At 41.6% G+C, this 21,152-nt stretch overlaps 1 non-coding gene and 1 pseudogene across 1 annotated transcript; one reads left to right on the top strand and one right to left on the bottom strand.

Moving 5' to 3' along the window:
• Nucleotides 1-556: 556 nt before the first annotated feature.
• Nucleotides 557-668, bottom strand: LOC128045846 (U6 spliceosomal RNA). The gene has a single exon (XR_008199180.1). It is a non-coding gene; the product is annotated as a U6 spliceosomal RNA (small nuclear RNA).
• Nucleotides 669-712: 44 nt separating this feature from the next.
• Nucleotides 713-1,285, top strand: LOC128045626 (probable ribosome biogenesis protein RLP24; annotated as a pseudogene).
• Nucleotides 1,286-21,152: the final 19,867 nt, after the last annotated feature.

Genomic DNA, 21,152 nt, shown 5'->3' with positions numbered 1-21,152 from the left:
TTACATGCAAAATGGAATATAGTGGAAGATACTTAGGAATTCAAAGTTTATCAATATCTCAGTGAGGGCATGCATGCTAAGTTGCTTCAGTCATGTCCAACTCTTTGCAACCCTACGGACCATAGCCAGCCAGGCTCCTCTGTCCATAGGATTCTCCAGGCAAGAATACTGGAGTGGGTTACCATGTACTTCTCCAGGGGATCTACCTAACCCAAGGACTGAACCCATGTCTCTTACCTCTCTTGCACTGGCAGGTGGGTTCTTTACCACTAATGCCACCTGGGAAGCTCTATTAACATTTCAGTGTCCTCAAGCAAATTAAGCCTAATAATCCTTTCTTATAGGAGACTCTGTGCTTGTGTGTTTAAGGGAAAAAAATCAAGCATAAATCAAGGTCAGTTAAAAAGATTTTTATAAATTATTTCTGGAGGAGGCTTTATAGTATTTTCTCATTTAGATCATTTGCTTAAATACGTCGAAGTAAAGAAATAAGGACCATTCTGTCGCAGAACATTTAGACTGTTCTGACTAATGCAATGTTTCTCACTTTTTTTTTTTTAATATGGAACACTTCATGAATTTTTGTGTCATCATTGAGCATCACTGAGGCCATGCTAATCTTCTCTGTATTGTTCCCATTTTAGTATATATACCACCAAAGAGAGCATCACCTACCTATTTACCTGAATTCCACAGATTTCATGTCAGCTAAATGAACTTGAAATTTGGTCTATCTTGGAGAAGCACTTTCTGTGCCAGGGCTACGTCACTTCATCTTAAGCCTACATGTCTCCATGCGAGTTCAACAAGCGAGAAGTGTTATTTCTGTTCAGCCCTGTTCGCCCAGGCCACAGCAACGTTTGTTTCCAAAGGTGTTCAGGTTCTGTAAAACCAAGTGTCATAAAAACTTCAAAAAGAATGAAATCCTAGCAAGATCAGATGGACTAAAGCATTCCAGATAGCAACTATATAAAACTCACAGCAGTAATTCACTTGAATTTGAAAAACATATTCCATAGCTCTCACTGTCAAATAACAGAGAGAGCTGTGGAATAAAACCACTGATGCAATGAACAGAGTTGAAGAGACCAAACAGAAATGCCAAGCTAAATTTATAATGAACAAGTTGAAGAAAAATAAAAAACTACATAAAGTTCAGAACATTAAAGCAGTTGAGCAAAGCATCCATCTTATCTGGGCCCTTCTTTCAGGTGAAGGAAAGTAGCTGGAAGACAAAATGGTACAGAATTTACAACAGTATGTTGACATGGAAGATGGTTCTTAAAACTCTTACTACTTGAAACCATTTCTTTAATTGAATCTGGAAATCTCCTATGGAGACGTAGAACTTCTACATTATTGATTTTTTCGCATAAGATCACTCAGAAATGGATGGAAGTACTTCTTTCCTACATCGTCATCTGTGGGACAGCAGGTAGTATGGATGCATCTCAATATTAAACCTTCGCTGAGAGACACACTTCTATAATTCATGAAAATTATGTTTGCAAATACAGAAGTGAACTGTGGACACAAAATGGCCATGCCATTTGGTCAATGGCGGTAGACAGCATTTGTGTAGTTCAGCCCAGTTCAGTCGCTCAGTCCAACTCTTTGCGACCCCATGGACTGCAGCACACCAGGCCTCCCTGTCCATCACTAACTCCCGGAGTTCACCCAAACCCATGTCCATTGAGTCAGTGATGCCATCCAATCATCTCATCCTCTGTCATCCTCTTCTCCTCCTGCCTTCAATCTGTCCCAGCATCAGGGTCTTTTTCAATGAGTCAGTTCTTCGCATCAGGTGGCCAAAGTATTGGAGCTTCATCTACAACATCAGTCCTTGCAATGAACACCCAGGACTGTTCTCTTTTAAGATGGACTGGTTGGATCTCCTTGCAGTCCAAGGGACTCTCAAGAGTCTTCTCCAACACCACAGTTCAAAACCATCAATTCTTTGGCACTCAGCTTTCTTTATGGTCCAACTCTCACATCCATACATGACTACTGGAAAAACCACAGCTTTGACTAGATGGACCTTCGTTGGCAAAGTAATGTCTCTGCTTTTTAATATGCTGTCTAGGTTGGTCATAGCTTTTCTTCAAAGAGGAAACATCTTTTAATTTCATGACTGCTGTCACCATCAGCAGTGATTTTGGAATCCCAAAAATAAAGTCTGTCATTGTTTCCATTGTTTCCCATCTATTTGCCTTGAAGTGATGGGACCCAATGCCATGATCTTAGTTTTCTGAATATTGAGTTTTAAGCCAACTTTTTCACTCTCCTCTTTCACTTTCATCAAGAAGCTCTTTAGTTCCTCTTCACTTTCTGCTATAAGGGTGATGTCATCTGCATACTTGAGGTTATCTACATTTCTCCTGGCAATCTTGATTCCAGCTTGTGCTTCATCCAGCCCGGCATTTCACATGATGTACTCTGCATACAAGTTAAATAAGCAGGGTGACAATATACAGCCTTGATGTACTCCTTTCCCAATTTGGAACCAGTCTCTTTTTCCATGTCTGGTTCTAACTGTTGCTTCCTGACCTGCATACAGATTTCTCAGGAGGCAGGTAAGATGGTCTGGTATTCCCATCTCTTTCAGAATTTTCCACAGTTTATTGTGATCCACACAGTCAAAGGCTTTACCATAGTCAATGAAGCAGACATTTTTTAGGAATTCTCTTGCTTTTTCTATGATCCAACAGATGTTGCCAATTTGATATCCAGTTCCTCTGCCTTTTCTAAATCCAGCTTGAATATCTGGAAGTTCATGGTTCACATACTGTTGAAGCCTGGCTTGGTAAATTTTGGGCATTACTTTGCTAGTGTATGAGATGAGTCCAATTGTGCAATAGTTTGAACATTCTTTGGCATTGCCTTTCTTTGAGATTGGAATGAAAACTGACCTTTTCCAGTCCTGTGGCCACTGCTGGAGTTTTCCAAATGTGCTGGCATATTGAGTGCAGCACTTTCACAGCATCATCTTTCAGGATTTGAAATAGCTCAACTGGAATTCCATCACCTCCACTAGCTTTGTGCATAGTGATGCTTCCTAAGGCCCACTTGACTTCACACTCGAGGATGTCTGACTCCAGGTGAGTGATGATCTCACCATTGTGGTTATCTGGGCCATTAAGATCTTTTTTGTATCGTTCTTCTGTGTATTCTCTTCCCTGGTGGCTCAGATGGTAAGCGTTTGCCTAAAATGTGGGAGACCTGGGTTCGATCCCTGGGTTGGGAAGATCTCCTGGAGAAGGAAATGGCAACCCACTTCAGTACTCTTGCCTGGAAAATCCTATGGACAGAGGAGCCTGGTAGGCTACCGTCCATGGGGTCACAAAGAGTCAGACACGACTGAGTGATTTCACTCACTCACTCACTCTGTGTATTCTTGCCACCTCTTCTTAATATCTTCTGCTTCTGTTAGGTCCATACTGTTTCTGTCTTTTATTGTGCCCATCTTCGCATGAAATGTTCCCTTGGTATGTCTAATTTTCTTGAAGAACTCTCTAGTCTTTCCCCATCCATTGATTTCCTCTGTTTCTTTGCATTGATCACTTAGTAAGTCTTTCTTATCTCACCTTGCTATTCTTTGGAACTCTGCATTCAGATGCTTATATCTTTCCTTTTCTCCTTTGCCTTTCACTTTTCTTCTTTTCTCAGCTATTTGTATGGCCTTCTCAGACAACCATTTTGCCTTTTTGCATTTCTTTTTCTTGGGGATGATTTTGATCACAGCCTCCTGTACAATGTTATAAATCTCCATCCATAGTTCTTCAGGCACTCCGTCTATCAGATCTAATTCCTTGAATCTATTTCTCACTTCCACTGTATAATCGTAAGGGATTTCATTTAGGTCATACCTGAATGGTCTAGTGTTTTTCCTACTTTCTTCAATTTAAGTCTGAATTTGGCAATGAAGAGTTCATGATCTGAGCCACAGTCAGTTCCCAATCTTGTTGTTGCTGACTGTATAGAGCTTCTCCATCATCAGCTACAAAGAATATAATCAATCTGATTTCGATATTGACCACCTGGTGATGTCCATGTGTAGAGTCGTCTCTCGTGTTGTTGGAAGAGGGTGGTTGCTATTTATGTAGTAATTAATGACAAATTCATGACAAGTAATATATAAAATAAAATTTTCTTTGCAGTAAAATATTCCCTTAATGTTCTAGAAAGGATAAATAAGGAACTAGAAATCTGTATGATAACTACCCTCAGGCAGTATCTCTTCTTTTGATTTTAGTATTTCCAATTTTGGTTTATTAGCATCTTAGAAGAACATAATGGTTTGATATATTGAGGCCTAATTATGTTGGACTGTTTTGATCTGGCTTGAGTATGAACATTACGGTAGGCATTTGTGAATATTGGGGATCAGTTGAATAGTCTGTTCCTGAAATAGCACTATATAATTTCCACTTTGGGAAATACTTAATTCTTTTTAAAAAAATATGTTTCATTTATTTTATTTGGGTGCATTGAGTCTTAAGTACAGCATGTGGGATCTAGTCCCCTGACCTGGGATCAAACCCAGGCCCCCTCCATTGGGAGCATAGAGTCCTAGCCACTGGACCACACAGGAAATCCTGGGAATACTTAATTCTTAGTTAAGACTCCTAGTAGAATAAGCTTTATTCTCCCAGGACTCCAGGACCTATTTAAATTTTTTTTTAATTTTTAAAAACTGGTCATTGTTTTTGAATTGCATATATGGGTAATGCATTATAGATTATTTGCACATAAAATTGTTTCTAAAGTGAAAAATAAAGGAAAACAATTTAGTCTTTCTTAGCTACAAAAAGAAGGCTTTCTGGATCATAAAGCTAATTATGATGCTTATTTCATCTAAAGATCATGTGCTGAAGACCTAAGCAGACATTTCTCCAGGGAAGACATACAGATGGCAAATAGGCACATGAAAAGATGCTCAGCATCTCTAATGATTAAATAAAGGCAAATCAAAGCTGCAGTAAGGTACCACCTCACACCAGTCAGACTGGTCATCACTAAAAAGTCTACAAGCAACAAATGCTGGAGAGGGTATGGAAAAAGAGGAACCCTCCCTCTTTCTTGGTGGGAATGTAAGTTGGTACAGCCAGTATGGAGAACAGTATGGCAGTTCCTTAAAAAGCCAAAAATAGAATTACCATGTGATCCAGCAATTCCACTCCTGAGCATACACTTGGAGAAAATTATAATTCGAAAAGATGCAGGCACCCCTGTGTTCATAGCAGCACTATTCACAACAGCCAAGACATGGAAACAAACTAAGTGTCCATCAACACATGAATGGATAAAGAAGATGTGGTACATATATACAATGGAATACTACTCAGCCAGAAAAGAACAAAATAATGCCACTTGTAGCAACATGGATACAGCTAGAGATTATCATAGTAAGTGAAGCAAGTCAGAAAGAGAAAGACAAATACTATCAGATGTGGAATCTCAAGTGGTGTAAATGAATCTATCTACAAAACAAACTTACAGGCAATGTGGGCAGATTTATGGTTGCCAAAGGGGAGGGGAAGAGGGGAAGGGATGGACTGGGAGTTTGGGATTCACAGTTGTAAACTGTTACTTATAGGATGGATAAGCAACATGGTCCTACTGTATAGCACAGGAATTATATTCAATATCCTAGGATAAATCATAATAGAAAAGAATATAGATATGTGTATAACTGAGTCATTTTGCTGTTCAGCAGCAATTAACACAGCATTGTAAATCAACTGTGTGTGTGTGTGTGTGTGTGTGTGTGTGAATTAGTCACTCAGTCATGTCCGATTCTTTGCGAACCTTTGGATAGAAGCCCGCCAGGCTCCTCTGTCCATGGAATTTTTCAAGCAAGAATACTGGAGAGGGTTGCCATTTCCTACTCCAGGGGATCTTCCCAACCCAGAGATCGAACCGGAGTCTCCTGCATTTCCTGCATTGGCAGGTGGATTCTTTACCACTGCACCACCTGGGAAGCCTTACTCATCAATTCAAAGACAGAGAGAGATTACATGATTCTAGCTGGTGAGTGGCAGAACCCAGGTAAACTGGTATGAGATCCTGGCTCTCCTTAGCAAAGTTTTGATCAAGGGTTTTCAGATTGTATTTTACAGCATCGGTTGCTGTGGTGTAATAAAGACGGCTGTAAATTCTTTGTCAGTGTTCCCATTGAGATCTAAATCTTATTTCCTCTCCCTTGGAATCTAGTCTGGCCCTGCAATTTTCTTTGACTGAGAGAATGTGAGGGGATTGATGTTGAACTTTTGAGGCAGGGGTTAAGAGATATGTACCATCTACTTCCTGTACTTGGAACTCTTCCTCTTGGAACCCAGCTGACATGCTTTAAGGACCTCAAGATTGTGGAGAAGCCATGTGAAGGATGACAGAAGAACTCTGGCCAACAGTCCCAGATGTTGAGCTCCCGGCCAACTGCCAGTCAGATGAGGGAGCATCTTCAAATGTTTCTGCCCATTTGAACCTGGGATCACTGAAACCCTAGCTAATCCCACAAAGGAAAGAAGAGCTGTCTAGCTGAGCACAGTCAACTCAAAGAATTGTGAGAGATAAATAGCTATGGTGGTTGGTTTAATTCACCAAGTTTTAGGAGCATTTGTTATGGAGCAATGGACAATCCAAACCGTTGACAATAATAGGATTTTCCCTAAATGAAGTTAAATGGCAACCAACTAATTTAAGGCTTAGGGAAATTGTATTGCCAAGAAACAAAAACAAAACATAACAGGGATCTATTATGCAACCCCTAAGGCAATCTCCAGTCCTAAATATTTCACCAGTACAACGAGTGACACTGAATTGAAACAGCTCCCTGGAGAGGAATTCTCTTTGTTTCCTCTCTCAAGGAGTGTCTCTGAAGGATCTTGGACAAGGAAAATCACTTGGTGGTTATAACCTGGGATTCCCCAGATTCTTTAACAAAGGAATTTACTTACTGGAAGGAACCGAGCTCTATACAGAGCTGCACAGGTTGCTCAGTGCCCACCTGCTGGAGGCACCATTCATATAAACTGTCATGTGAAGGGTATTCTAGAAGTATAAATGTGGTGCCCTTATCAGGAAAATGAGTTAATGAATGAATAAATATGAAACGTGTAGGCCTTCCTTACCATATTCTATCAGGGCTTGGAATATATCTGTATCTTGTACCTTAACTTCCCCCTTTTTAAAATGAGAGATTTAACTGATGTCTCTACTACTTTGCTAGGAATACCATGACAAAGTACCACTGACTGGATGGCTTAAACAAGAGAAAGTTATTTCCTCATAGTTCTGGGGGCTAGAATTCCGAGATCAAGGTGCTGACAATATTGTTTTTTTCCAAGCTTCTCTCGTTGGCTAATAGTTGACTGTCTTCTCCCTGTATTTTTACACTGTACGTGTTTATGGCCAAATTTCCTCTTCTTGTAAGCCCACCAGTCTTATTTAATTAGAGCCTACCTCTAATAACCTCTTTAACTTAATTACCTCTTTAGACCCTATCTCCAAATAGTCACATTCTGAAGTCCAGAGACTTAGGTCTTCAGCGTATGAGTTTTTGAAGACTGTAATTCATCCCAGGCTTCCCTGGTGGCTCAGTGGTAAACAATGCATCTGCAATGCAAGAGACCCAAGTTTGGTCCCTGGGTTGGGAAGATCTCCTGGAGAAGGGAATGGCAACCCACTCCAATATTCTTGCCTGGGAAATCCCATGGACTGAGGAGCCTGGTGGGCTAAGAGTTGCACACAACTTAACTACTAAACAACAACAACAAATAATTCTGCCCACAAGGTAACCCCGTTTTTCCTGTACTGTTGTATATACAATGTATTGCTTATAATTAAACATATCATGTTAGCCACAAATTGTAAGATCTGAATCTGATTGAGATTCAGTTCAGTTCAGTTCAGTCGCTCAGTTGTGTCCGACTCCTTGCGACCCCATGAATCACAGCACACCAGGCCTCCCTGTCCATCACCAACTCCCAGAGTTCACTCAGACTCACATCCATCGAGTCAGTGATGCCATCCAGCCATCTCATCCTCGGTCGTCCCCTTCTCCTCCTGCCCCCAATCCCTCCCAGCATCAGAGTTTTTTCCAATGAGTCCACTCTTCGCATGAGGTGGCCAAAGTACTGGAGCTTCAGCTTCAGCATCATTCCCTCCAAAGAAATCCCAGGGCTGATCTCCTTCAGAATGGACCGGTTGGATCTCCTTGCTGTCCAAGATTGAGATTAGACCTAAAGATTCTGTACTCAGAGATGGATGCAACAGTCAGATGTAATTTTGAATGTGGATGCTTTTGAAGTTGTATATGGCTTAATTGCATTGTATTATATAGGGAATTTGGGGGAAAGTATGTGTGAGAAGAAAGAGCACGTGTGTGCGCCTTCCGTATATGTGTGTTTGCTCACCAGGTATACCGTAAGAAATAGCTGTGGTATTACACATCTAGCACTTCTCCCTTCTTTTGGAAACTAACTCCTCCCTTCTCACCATTCATGGGAGACATCATGGCAAAGACCATATATTTACCGAACTACATCCCTCCTGGCCACAGCAAATTGGTCTGAGGAGGGCACTTCATTCTAGTCAAGCCAACTAACCTCCTTCTCCAGGATTCTTCAGGCTTGAATTGATAGCATTTGTTCTTCTCCAGGGTGGAAGTTGTACACTGAAAAAATTAGGACCTGCTGGTCACATTTCTTGCTATGTAGAGAAAGCCAGTTTCCAATGAGGAAAAAATGAAACCAATGTGCAAAAGATAAAACCAAAGTAAAACAAACAAAAGCCCTAAAAGCAGAGACAAAATAGGGAAAGAGTCCTGCACGCCACCTGTATTCCTGCTGCTGCTAAGTCGCTTCAGTTGTGTCCGACTCTGTGCGACCCCACAGACGGCAGCCACCAGGCTCCCCTGTCCCTGGGATTCTCCAGGCAAGAACACTAGCGTGGGTTGCCATTTCCTTCTCCAATGCATGAAAGTGAAAAGTGAAAGTGAAGTCGCTCAGTCGTGTCCGACTCTTAGCGACCCCATGGACTGCAGCCCACCAGGCTCCTCCATCCGTGGGATTTTCCAGGCAAGAGTGCTGGAGTGGGGTGCCATTGCCTTCTCCGACCTGTATTCCTAACTCACTTCAAATCAACAGATTTGCATGAGCCCAAAATATTTTTCCCATTGTGCCTAATATGGTTTGAATTGAGGTGTTTTTTTTTAACCAAAAGAATCTTCATTAATGTAGTATATCATGGTCAATTTTATGTGCCAATTTGACTGGCTATGGAGTGCCCAGATTAGATATTATATCTGGATGAGTGGATAAGATTTTCTGGATGAGATTAGCACTTGAATCAGTGGACTCAGCAAAGTAGCTTGCCTTCCCCAATGTGGGTGGGCATCATCCAACCTGTTGAAGACCTGAATAGAACAAAAATTTGAAGAAGGAGGAATTCCTCCCTTTTTGCTTTGTACTTGCTTCAACTAGGACATCTCATCTTGTCTTCTCTGTTGCTCAGGCTGAGATTTAAACCATTGGTTCCCCTGGTTCTCAGGCCTTTGGACTCAGACTGAATTGCATCACCATCATCAGTTTTCTTGCGTCTGCAGCTTGTAGACAGCAGATTATGGGACTTCTCAGCCTCCATAATTGCATGAGCCAATTTGTTACACCCACACACACATATATATATAATTAACAATTTGTTATACAGATATATAGATGTATCCAAAGAACCCTAACTAATATAAGTAAGACGTATAATAGCATTGATGGATCCATGCTATCAGTTGGCCATACTTCAGTAATGAAAAGTGTGTTCCTTAAGTTTCAAATCTTGCTGGCAAAAACCCTACCTAAGTGACAGGATGTTTCTTCTTTCTTTGTATCCATCAAGATTCTTTTTCTTTCCAGCCACTTGGGATGTGGGATGTTAGTTCCCTGACCAGGGATGGAACCTTTGCCCCCACAGTGGAAGCACAGAGTCTTAACCACTAGACTACCAGGGAAGTCCCTCCATCAGGATTCTTAATTTCAAGCAACAAAAACTAGTTCTGAATGTTTTAGGCAGAAAGAAATTTATTAAAAGGATATTAAGGTGCTCACAGAATCAGTGGGAGAACTGAAGAGAAGACTCACATTCTGGGTCACACAACGAGAAACAGCTAAAGTCAAGTTACAGAATTGGTCTGGTGACAAGGACATGAGCGCCATGGCTGCAAAATGCTGGACGTGAAGCCTGTGTTGATGATTCAACCAGCATTGAGTATTAGACTGCTCACTACCCCTGTGGCCACTGCTTTTCCAGCAAGTGATCTTCCTGAAACCATTTTTTCTAGCTATCTTTGAGGCTGGTGTGCCAGACTGGCAGAGCCTGGTCCGTATACTGATTTTCTGGCTGCAAGGAATGTGGGAAAGAAAGTTCCTAGCACTTCGGCTTTTATAGAGGATGATAAGCCCTATAGGTTAGATTCATAACCTGAGGGAATTTCACAAATGCAGGACAAGGGGCCCCAATGATGAGGGACAAGAAGAAATGCTGTATCTACTGTGCACTTAACATTCAAGAGCAGCCCTGCTTGGGTCATCAGCTCAGAGCTGGACCAGTATACTTCACAGAGCCTACTGCAAATAAGACTCACAAATTGTAGTGATCTATACTTAAGCCTGGGCTTCCCAGGTGGCGCTAAGGGTAAAGAACCCGCCCTCCAATGCAGGAGACTTAAGAGACAGGAGTTCGATCCCTGGTTGGGTAAGATCCACTGGAGGAGGACACGGCGACCCTTCTCCAGTACTCTTGTTTGGGGAATCCCATGGACAGAGGAGCCTGGCAGGCTACAGTCCAGAGGGTCACAAAGAATTGGACACACCTGAAGCAGCTTAGCACGTGTGCGTGCTTACTTGGAGCTGGTTATTGAATGAAGATTGATGCAAGTCAGGCACAGCTTTCACCAAGAAAACTATTATCTCTGCCACATTAGAGAAGTGGGGAAATAGGAAGTTGTCCTAACTATTGGTTCTGAGAACACAATACCTTAGCCAAGATCTAGGGAAGGGGAAGCCACAGCCGGAGTGATGACTTCCTAAGTCATCATATATTTCTTCACTTCTCTGTCACTTAACTCAGTTCCAAATTCAACAAAAGCTTCTTACACACGTATTGGGGAATTTAAAACACACCCAGGTTCAAGAAGGTCTAGGAAATGCAGTCTTAGGTTTCTAGGCTGTGCAGTATAGGGAGGCAGGATAGGAAGGGATTGGCAATAGCTGTCTACTCTACCTGCCTGAGATACTGTTCATTTTACCTTTTTTCAGTCTCTGAATGCTATTTTTTTTTAAAAATCAATTTTACAAAAAGATGCTTAATATTGCTAATTAATAGAGAAATGCAAATCAAAATTACAATGAAGAATCATTTCACACCAGGATGGCCATCATTAACAAGTCTACAAGTAACAAATGCTGGAGGGGTGTGGAGAAAAACACCTACACTGTTGGTGGGGATGTAAACTGGTGCAACCATTGTGGAAAACTATGGATGTTCCTCAAAAAAACTAAAAACAGTGTTACTATATGATCCAGCAGTCCCACTCCTGGGCATATACCCAGACAGAGCTATATATAATTTGAAAAGATATAAGCACCTTTATTTGGAAGGAAAGTTATGACCAACCTAGATAGCATATTGAAATTCAGAGACATTATGTTGCCAACAAAGGTCCGTCTAGTCAAGGCTATGGTTTTTCCAGTGGTCATGTATGGATGTGAGAGTTGGACTATGAAGAAAGCTGAGCACCAAAGAATTGATGCTTTCGAACTGTGGTGTCGCAGAAGACTCTTGAGAGTCCCTTGGACTTCAAGGAGATCCAACCAGTCCATTCTGAAGGAGATCAGCCCTGGGATTTCTTTGGAAGGAATGATGCTAAAGCTGAAGCTCCAGTACTTCGGCCACCTCATGCGAAGAGTTGACTCATTGGAAAAGACTCTGATGCTGGGAGGGATTAGGGGCAGGAGGAGAAGGGGACGACAGAGGATGAGATGGCTGGATGGCATCACTGACTCGACGGACGTGAGTCTGAGTGAACTCCAGGAGATGGTGATGGACAGGGAGGCCTGGTGTGCTGTGATTCATGGGGTCGCAAAGAGTCGGACACGACTGAGCAACTGAACTGACTGAAGCACCTTTATGTTCACAGTAGCACTACTTACAATAGCCAAGTCACAGAAGCAACCTAAATGTCCATCAGCAGATGAATGGGTAAAGAAGATGTGGTGTACATATATATATATATATATGTACACACACATACATGTACATATAATGGACTACTATTCAGCCATAAAAAAGAACAAAATAATCTCATTTGCAGCAACATGGACACAACTGAGATTATCAAACTAAGTGAAGTAAGCCACATAGAGAAAGACAAATATCATCTGATATCCCTTCTGTATGGAATCTAAGAAAAATGAAACAAGCAAACTTGTTACAAAAGAGAAACAGAATCATTACAAAGGGAATAGGTGGTGGGGGAGGGGACACAAATAAGGAGTTTGAGATTAACATGTACATAATACTGTATATAAAATAAGTAAACAATAAGGACCTACTGTACAGCACAGGGAACTATATTCAGTATCTTGTTATTAAGAACATATAATGGAAAAGAATCTGAAAAATAATATGTATATATTTATATATACCTTGCTGTAAACCTGAAACTAACATATTGTAAGTTAACTGTACTTCAGAAAACCGCTAGACCATTCAGGTATGACCTAAATCAAATTCCTTATGATTATACAGTGGAAGTGAGAAATAGATTTAAGGGCCTAGATCTGATAGATAGAGTGCCTGATGAACTATGGAATGAAGATCGTGACATTGTGCAGGAGACAGGGATCAAGACCATCCCCATGGAAAAGAAATGCAAAAAAGCAAAATGGCTGTCTGGGGAGGCGTTACAAATAGCTGTGAAGAGAAGAGAGGCAAAAAGCAAAGGAGAAAAGGAAAGATATAGGCATCTGAATGCAGCGTTCCAAAGAATAGCAAGAAGAGATAAGAAAGCCTTCTTCAGCAATCAATGCAAAGAAATAGAGGAAAACAACAGAATGGGAGAGACTAGAGATCTCTTCGAGAAAATTAGAGATACCAAGGGAACATTTCATGCAAAGATGGGATCGGTAAAGGACAGAAATGGTCTGGACCTAACAGAAGCAGAAGATATTAAGAAGAGGTGGCAAGAATACACGGAAGAACTGTACAAAAAAGATCTTCACGACTCAGATAGTCATGAAGGTGTGATCACTCACCTAGAGCCAGACATCTTGGAATGTGAAGTCAAGTGGGCCTTAGAAAGCATCACTACGAACAAAGCTAGTGGAGGTGATGGAATTCCAGTTGAGCTATTTCAAATCCTGAAAGATGATGTTATGAAAGTGCTGCACTCAATATGCCAGCAAATTTGGAAAACACAGCAGTGGCCACAGGACTGGAAAAGGTCAGTTTTCATTCCCATTCCAAAGAAAGGCAATGCCAAAGAATGCTCAAACTACCGCACAATTACACTCATCTCACATGCTAGTAAAGTAATGCTCAAAATTCTCCAAGCCAGGCTTCAGCAATACTTGAACAGTGAACTCCCTGACATTCAAGCTGGTTTCAGAAAAGGCAGAGGAACCAGAGATCAAATTGCCAACATCTGCCGGATCATGGAAAAAGCAAGAGAGTTCCCAAAAAACATCTATTTCTGCTTTCTTGACTAGGCCAAAGCCTTTGACTGTGTGGATCACAATAAACTGTGGACAATTCTGAAAGAGATGGGCATACCAGACCACCTGACCTGCCTCTTGAGAAATCTGTATGCAGGTCAGGAAGCAACAGTTAGAACTGGACATGGAACAACAGACTGGTTCCAAATAGGAAAAGGAGTGTGTCAAGGCTGTATATTGTCACCCTGCTTATTTAACTTCTATGCAGAGTACATCATGAGAAACACTGGACTGGAAGAAACACAAGCTGGATCAAGATTGCCGGGAGAAATATCAATAACCTCAGATATGCAGATGACACCACCCTTATGGCAGAAAGTGAAGAGGAGCTAAAAACCTCTTGATGAAAGTGAAAGAGGAGAGTGAAAAAGTTGGCTTAAAGCTCAACATTCAGAAAACGAAGATCATGGCATCTGGTCCCATCACTTCATGGGAAATAGATGGGGAAACAGTGGAAACAGTGTCAGACTTTATTTTTTTGGGCCCCAGAATCACTGCAGATGGTGATTGCAGCCATGAAATTAAAAGCCGCTTACTCCTTGGAAGAAAAGTTATGAACAAGCTAGATAGCATATTCAAAAGCAGAGACATTACTTTGCCGACTAAGGTCCGTCTAGTCAAGGCTATGGTTTTTCCTATGGTCATGTATGGATGTGAGAGTTGGACTGTGAAGAAAGCTGAGCGCCGAAGAATGGATGCTTTTGAACTGTGGTGTTGGAGAAGACTCTTGAGAGTCCCTTGGAGTGCAAGGAGATCCAACCAGTCCACTCTGAAGGAGATCAGCCCTGGGATTTCTTTGGAAGGAATGATGCTAAAGCTGAAACTCCAATACTTTGGCCACCTCATGAGAAGAGTTGACTCATTGGAAAATACTCTGATGCTGGGAGGGATTAGGGGCAGGAGAAGAAGGGGACGACAGAGGATGAGATGGCTGGATGGCATCACTGACTCGACGGACGTGAGTCTGAGTGAACTCCAGGAGATGGTGATGAACAGGGAGGCCTGGCGTGCTGCGATTCATGGGGTCGCAAAGAGTCGGACACGACTGAGCGACTGAACTGAACTGAACTCAATTAAAAAATAAAAAATTATTTTAATAGCTAATACATTCCCAAGAAAAAGTAATCAAAAAGGCAAAATGGTTGTCTGAGGAGGCCTTACAAATAGCTGAGAAAAGATGAGTAGCTAAAGGCAAAGAAGAAAAGTAATGATATACCAATGTTCCAAAAATTAGCAAGGAGAGATAAGAAAGTCCTCCTCAGTGATCAATGCAAAGAAATAGAGGAAAACAATAGAATGGGAAAGACTAGACATCTCTTCAAGAAAATTAGAGATACCACGGGAATATTTCATGCAAAGATGGGGACAATAAAGGACAGAAATTGTATGGACCTAAGTTACTCCTTGGAAGGAAAGTTATGACCAACCTAGATAGCATATTCAAAAGCAGAGACATTACTTTGCCAACAAAGGTCCATCTAGTCAAGGCTACGGTTTTTCCAGTAGTGATGTATGGATGTGAGAGTTGGACTGTGAAGAAGGCTGAGCGCTGAAGAATGAATGCTTTTCAACTGTAGTGTTGGAAAAGACTCTTGAGCGTCCCTTGGACTGCAAGGAGATCCAACCAGTCCATTCTGAAGGAGATCAGTCCTAGGTATTCATTGGAAGGACTGATGCTAAAGCTGAAACTCCAATACTTTGGCCACTTATGAGAAGAGTTGACTCATTGGAAGAGACCTTGACGCTGGGAGGGATTGGGGGCAGGAGGAGAAGGGGACGACAGAGGATGAGATGGCTGGATGGCATCGACGACTCGATGGACATGAGTTTGAGTAAACTCCAGGAGCTGGTGATGGACAGGGAGGCCTGGCATGCTGCGATTCATGGGGTTGCAAAGAGTCGGACATGACTGAGCGACTGAACTGAACTGAACAGAAGCAGAAGATATTAAGAAGAGGTGGCAAGAACACACATAAGAACTGTACAAAAAAGATCTTCAGGACTCAGATAACCACAATGGTGTAATCACTCACCTAGAGTCAGACATCCTGGAATGTGAAGTCAAGTGGGCCTTTGGAAGCATTACTACGAACAAAGATAGTGGAGATGATGGGATTCCAGTTGAGCTATTTCAAATCCTAAAAGATGATACTGTGAAAGTGCTACACTCAATATGCCAGCAAATTTGAAAAACTCAGCAGTGGCCACAGGACTGGAAAAGGTCAGCTTTCATTCTAATCCCAAAGAAAGGCAATGCCAAAGAATGTTCAAACTATGGCACAATTGCACTCATCTCACACGCTAGCAAAGTAATGCTCAAAATTCCCCAAGCCAGGCTTCAACAGTACGTGAACCGTGAACTTCCAGATGTTCAAGCTGGATTTAGAAAAGGTAGGGGAACCAGAGATCAAATTGCCAACATCTGCTGGATCATTGAAAATCTACATGTGCTTTATTGACTACGCTAAAGCCTTTGACTGTGTGGATCCAAATTAGAAAAGGAATACATCTAGGCTGTATATTGTCACCCTGCTTATTTAACTCATATGCAAAATTCATGCAAAATTCTGGGCTAGATGAAGCACAAGTGGGAATCAAGATTGCCGGGAGAAATATCAACAACCTCAGATACGCAGATGAAACCACCCTTAGGGCAGAAAGTGAAGAAGAACTAAAGAGCCTCTTGATGAAAGTGAAAGAGGAGAGTGAAAAAGTTGGCTTAAAACTCAACATTCTAAAAACTAAGATCATGGCATCCGGCTCCATCACTTCAAGGCAAATAGATGGGGAAACAATGGAAACAATGACAGACTTTATTTTAGGGGGCTCCAAAATCACTGCAGATGGTGACTGCAGCCATGAAATTAAAAGATGCTTGCTCCTTGGAAGAAAAGCTATGACCATTCTAGACAGCATATAAAAAGCAGAAATATTACTTTGCCGACAAAGGTCCATCTAGTCAAAGCTGTGGTTTTTCCAGTAGTCGTGTGGATGTGAGAGTTGGACTATAAAGAAAGTTGAGCACTGAAGAATGGATGCTTTTGAACTGTGATGTTGGAGAAGACTCTTGACAGTCCCTTCTACTGCAAGGAGATCCAACCAGTGAATCCTAGAGGAAATCAGTCCTGAATATTCATTGGCATGACTGATGCTGAAGCTGACATTCCAATACTTTGGCCACCTGATGTGAAGAACTGACTCACTTGAAAAGACCCTGATACTGGGAAAGACTGAAGGCAGCAGGAGACTGATGACTGAGGATGAGATGGTTGGATGGTATTACTGACTCAATGAACATGAGTTTGAGCAAGCTCCAGGAGTTGGTGATGGACAGGGAGGCCTGGCATGCTGAGGTTCACGGGGTCGCAAGAGTCGAACTCGACTGAGCGACTGAATCGAACTGTCATTGACACAGTAAGACAATTCAAACACTGTCAACTGTACACCATGTAATGTAAACCTCTTACATTACATTACCTCCAATCCTCCAATCCCCCAGTTTTCCTCCAGAAAATCATTAACTTCTACCAGGTTCGTATATATATTTTCAAAGATAATCTATGGGTATGTGAATGTGTGCCTCTCACTATTTGTTTTACTTATATGGAGTATAAAATACACTGTTTCCAATCTACCTTTTTTTTTAGTCCATTTACTGTTAATAGTCAGTGAAAGACAAGAGTCCTGGAGAAGATAAGAAGAGGCTGACAACAAGGAAAACTCCGTTTCTTTTTCACACAGTTTCTGTTTAAAAAAAATGCTTTATTTCTTATAAAATAATGCAAAATATTTAAACAACACAAAAAATGAAAACAAAACAAAAAAAAAAGAAAGCATCCCTCAAGTAAATTCCAAAAAGCAACAATTCTAAATAGTTTGCATATCTATCTATCTATCTATCTCTGTGTATGGTTTTTATAGCTTTGAATTTCTTTCTCTAGATTGCTTTAAGTTTTTTGTTAGCCAGCGTGTTGGTTCTGAGTTTACCTCTCAGCCCTGTAAGCTATTAAGACAATGGTTCCAGCCTTAATTGATTTCTTAAATCTTATGTCTCTACTGAGACTCTTCAGAGCAAACAAATATGGTTAATCTAACTGGGCACTTGCTGTTCCTTGGTTATAAACTCCTGATACTCAAGGTCCAATATTCCCTCTTGGATTCTCTCCACAATTTCTGCAATTAACTCTGCATGTATTCCCTAACACAATGGAAGCCTGTTTTTGGTCCCCTCAGACTTCTCCCTCTTTTCTGATCACAGACCTGTGATCTTCCCAGCACACAAAAGGATTCCAGCATAACCCAAAACAGGTGACTCAAGATTTTTCTTGGAGATTTTTCAAAGCAGAGTTGGGAGAAAGATGTTCTTTTCCTTTCCAGTTAAAATACTGAGATTATGTGACTCTGGAACTGCTGGCAGCTACAGATCCACCCTTATGGTGAAATCAGAGCTATCACCCATAGCAATGCTACCATGTATTAATACGTCTTTATTTTAGCTTGTTGAGATATAATTCACTTCACAGGGACAAAGACCAGCAAATTGTTTAGTATGCATTTAGTTCCTCAGTTGTGTTAGACTCTCTGTGACCCCATGGACTGTAGCCTGCCAGGCTCCTCTGTTCATGGGATTCTGCAGGCAAAAATACTGGAGTGGGTAGCCATTCTCTTCTCCAGAGGATCTTCCCGACCCAGGATCGAACCCAAGTTTCCTACATTGCAGGCGGATTCTTTATCATCTGAGCCACCAGAGAAATCTCATTCTTTAGTATACAACAGGTAATATTTGCCCTTTTGCCATATACACGGTTCTAGGGATTAGGAAGTGGTTATCTTTGGAGGCCGTAGTTTAGCCTACCACATTGTATACTAAAGGCAACATTCCCCATGGAGAGCTATTGTGAGCCTTAACAGAATTAACACGTGTAAAACTCTGTAAGTTGCTCTCAAAAAATACTGGCTATTGTTTTGATTATTCATTTCTGTAATGGACATGTTGGTTTCTGGCCTAAGCACCCTTCTTATTTTGAGGAAATGTCTCATTTATGCTCGCAGCTCAGGAAGGGATCATAAGCAGCCCCAAAGCAGTGATATCTGCCAAGACTGGACAATTTCTGTAAACCAACAAAGGAAGCTGGAGGGACCTCTGGCAAAATAAGAAAAGTCCCTGTTCCTACACCACATTGAGAGCTAGAAAGGGACCCTTTCCTCTCCTGTCTTGGATGGAGAAGGGGCGGGAGGGAAGACTATACAGGTGCTACCAAATAATTATTCCCACTTTGTTCCATGCTGCTTTATACCTTCATGATATTAGCCATCTCACTCTTTTTTTCTCCCTTTTATTTGTCATCCTCTATCACCACCCTCCCTTTTTAAAAAAAAAAAAAAAAAGACCATGATGCTGGGAAAGACTGAAGGCAGGAGAACAGGACCACAGAGGGCAAGATGGTTGGCTGACATCACCGACTCAATGGACATGAGTTTGAGCAAGCTCCAGGAGACGGTGAAGCCTGGCGAGCTGCCTTCCATGGGGTGGCAGAGTCAGACATGACTGAGCGACTGAACAACAACCTCAAAATCAACTTTTTATTCATTTCATTTCAGAAGGAACATAGGACGTGGCTGAATTCATGGACTCTGACACAGACTTTTTGAATCCTGACCCTAACTCTTTTTAGGTGTGTGATCTTGGATGGTTTACGTAAATTCTCCATATTAGTTTCCTTTAAAAAAATCCTGCCATGTAAATTTGCATACTTTTGATCCATGCTTTTTAATAGCTGCATTAAATGTACCATGCTTTATTCAGTAACTCCTTCAATGACGAACATTTTCTTTAATCTCGGTTTGGCCATCATGAACAACGTGCAATATCAGTTCAGTTCAGTCACTCAGTCGTGTCCGACTCTGCGACCCCATGAATCGCAGCACACCAGGCCTCCCTGTCCATCACCAACTCCCGGAGTTCATCCAAACTCATGTCCATCGAGTCGGTGATGCCATCCAGCCATCTCATCCTCTGTCGTCCCCTTCTCCTCCTGCCCCCCATCCCTCCCATCATCAGAGTCTTTTCCAATGTGTCAACTCCTCGCAAGAGGTGGCCAAAGTTTTGGAGTTTCAGCTTTAGCATCAGTCTTTCCAAAGAACACCCAGGACTGATCTCCTTTAGAATGGATTGGTTGTATCTCCTTGCTGTCCAAGGGACTCTCAAGAGTCTTCTCCAACACCACAGTTCAAAAGCATCCATTCTTTGGCGCTCAGCTTTCTTCACAGTCCAACTCTCACATCCATACATGACCATAGGAAAAACCATAGCCTTGACTAGACGGACCTTTGTTGGCAAAGTAATGTCTCTGCTTTTGAATATGCTATCTAGGTTGGTCATAAATTTTCTTTCAAGGAGTAAGCGTCTTTTAATTTCATGGCTGCAGTCACCATCTGCAGTGATTTTGGAGCCCAAAAAGATAAAGTCTGACACTGTTTCCACTGTTTCCCCATCTATTTCCCATGAAGTGATGGGACCAGATGCCATGATCTTTGTTTTCTGAATGTTGAGCTTTAAGCCAACTTTTTCACTCTCCTCTTTCACTTTCATCAAGAGGCTCTTTAGTTCCTCTTCACTTTCTGCCATAAGGGTGGTGTCATCTGCATATCTGAGATTATTGATATTTCTCCTGGCAATCTTGATTCCAGCTTGTGTTTCTTCCAGTCCAGTGTTTCTCATGATGTACTCTGCATAGAAGGTAAATAAGCAGGGTGACAATATACAGCCTTGACGTACTCCTTTTCCTATTTGGAACCAGTCTGTTGTTCCATGTCCAGATCTAACTGTTGCTTCCTGACCTGCATACAGATTTCTCAAGAGGCAGGTCAGGTGGTCTGGTATTCCCATCTCTTTCAGAATTTTCCGCAGTTTATTGTGATCCACACAGTCAAAGGCTTTGGCCTAGTCAAGAAAGCAGAAATAGATGTTTTTCTGGAACTCTCTTCCTTTTTCCATGATCCAGCGGATGTTGGCAATTTGATCTCTGGTTCCTCTGCCTTTTTTAAAACCAGCTTGAACATCTGGACGTTCACGGTTCACGTATTGCTGAAGCCTGGCTTGGAGAATTTTGAGCATTACTTTACTAGCATGTGAGATGAGTGCATTTGTGCGGTAGTTTGAGCATTCTTTGGCATTGCCTTTCTTTGGAATTGGAATGAAAACTGACCTTTTCCAGTCCTGTGGCCGCTGCTGAGTTTTCCAAATTTGCTGGCATATTGAGTGCAGCACTTTCACAGCATCATCTTTCAGGATTTGAAATAGCTCAACTGGAATTCCATCACCTCCACTAGCTTTATTTGTAGAGATTCTTTGTAAGGCCCACTTGACTTCACAATGCGCAATAT

Source organism: Budorcas taxicolor, chromosome 3 (assembly GCF_023091745.1).
Source record: "Budorcas taxicolor isolate Tak-1 chromosome 3, Takin1.1, whole genome shotgun sequence".
In the NCBI taxonomy this organism is placed as follows: Eukaryota; Metazoa; Chordata; class Mammalia; order Artiodactyla; family Bovidae; genus Budorcas; species Budorcas taxicolor.
The sequence above is the reverse complement of the archived record's forward strand: the minus strand, read 5'-3'. Positions and strand labels throughout refer to the sequence as shown.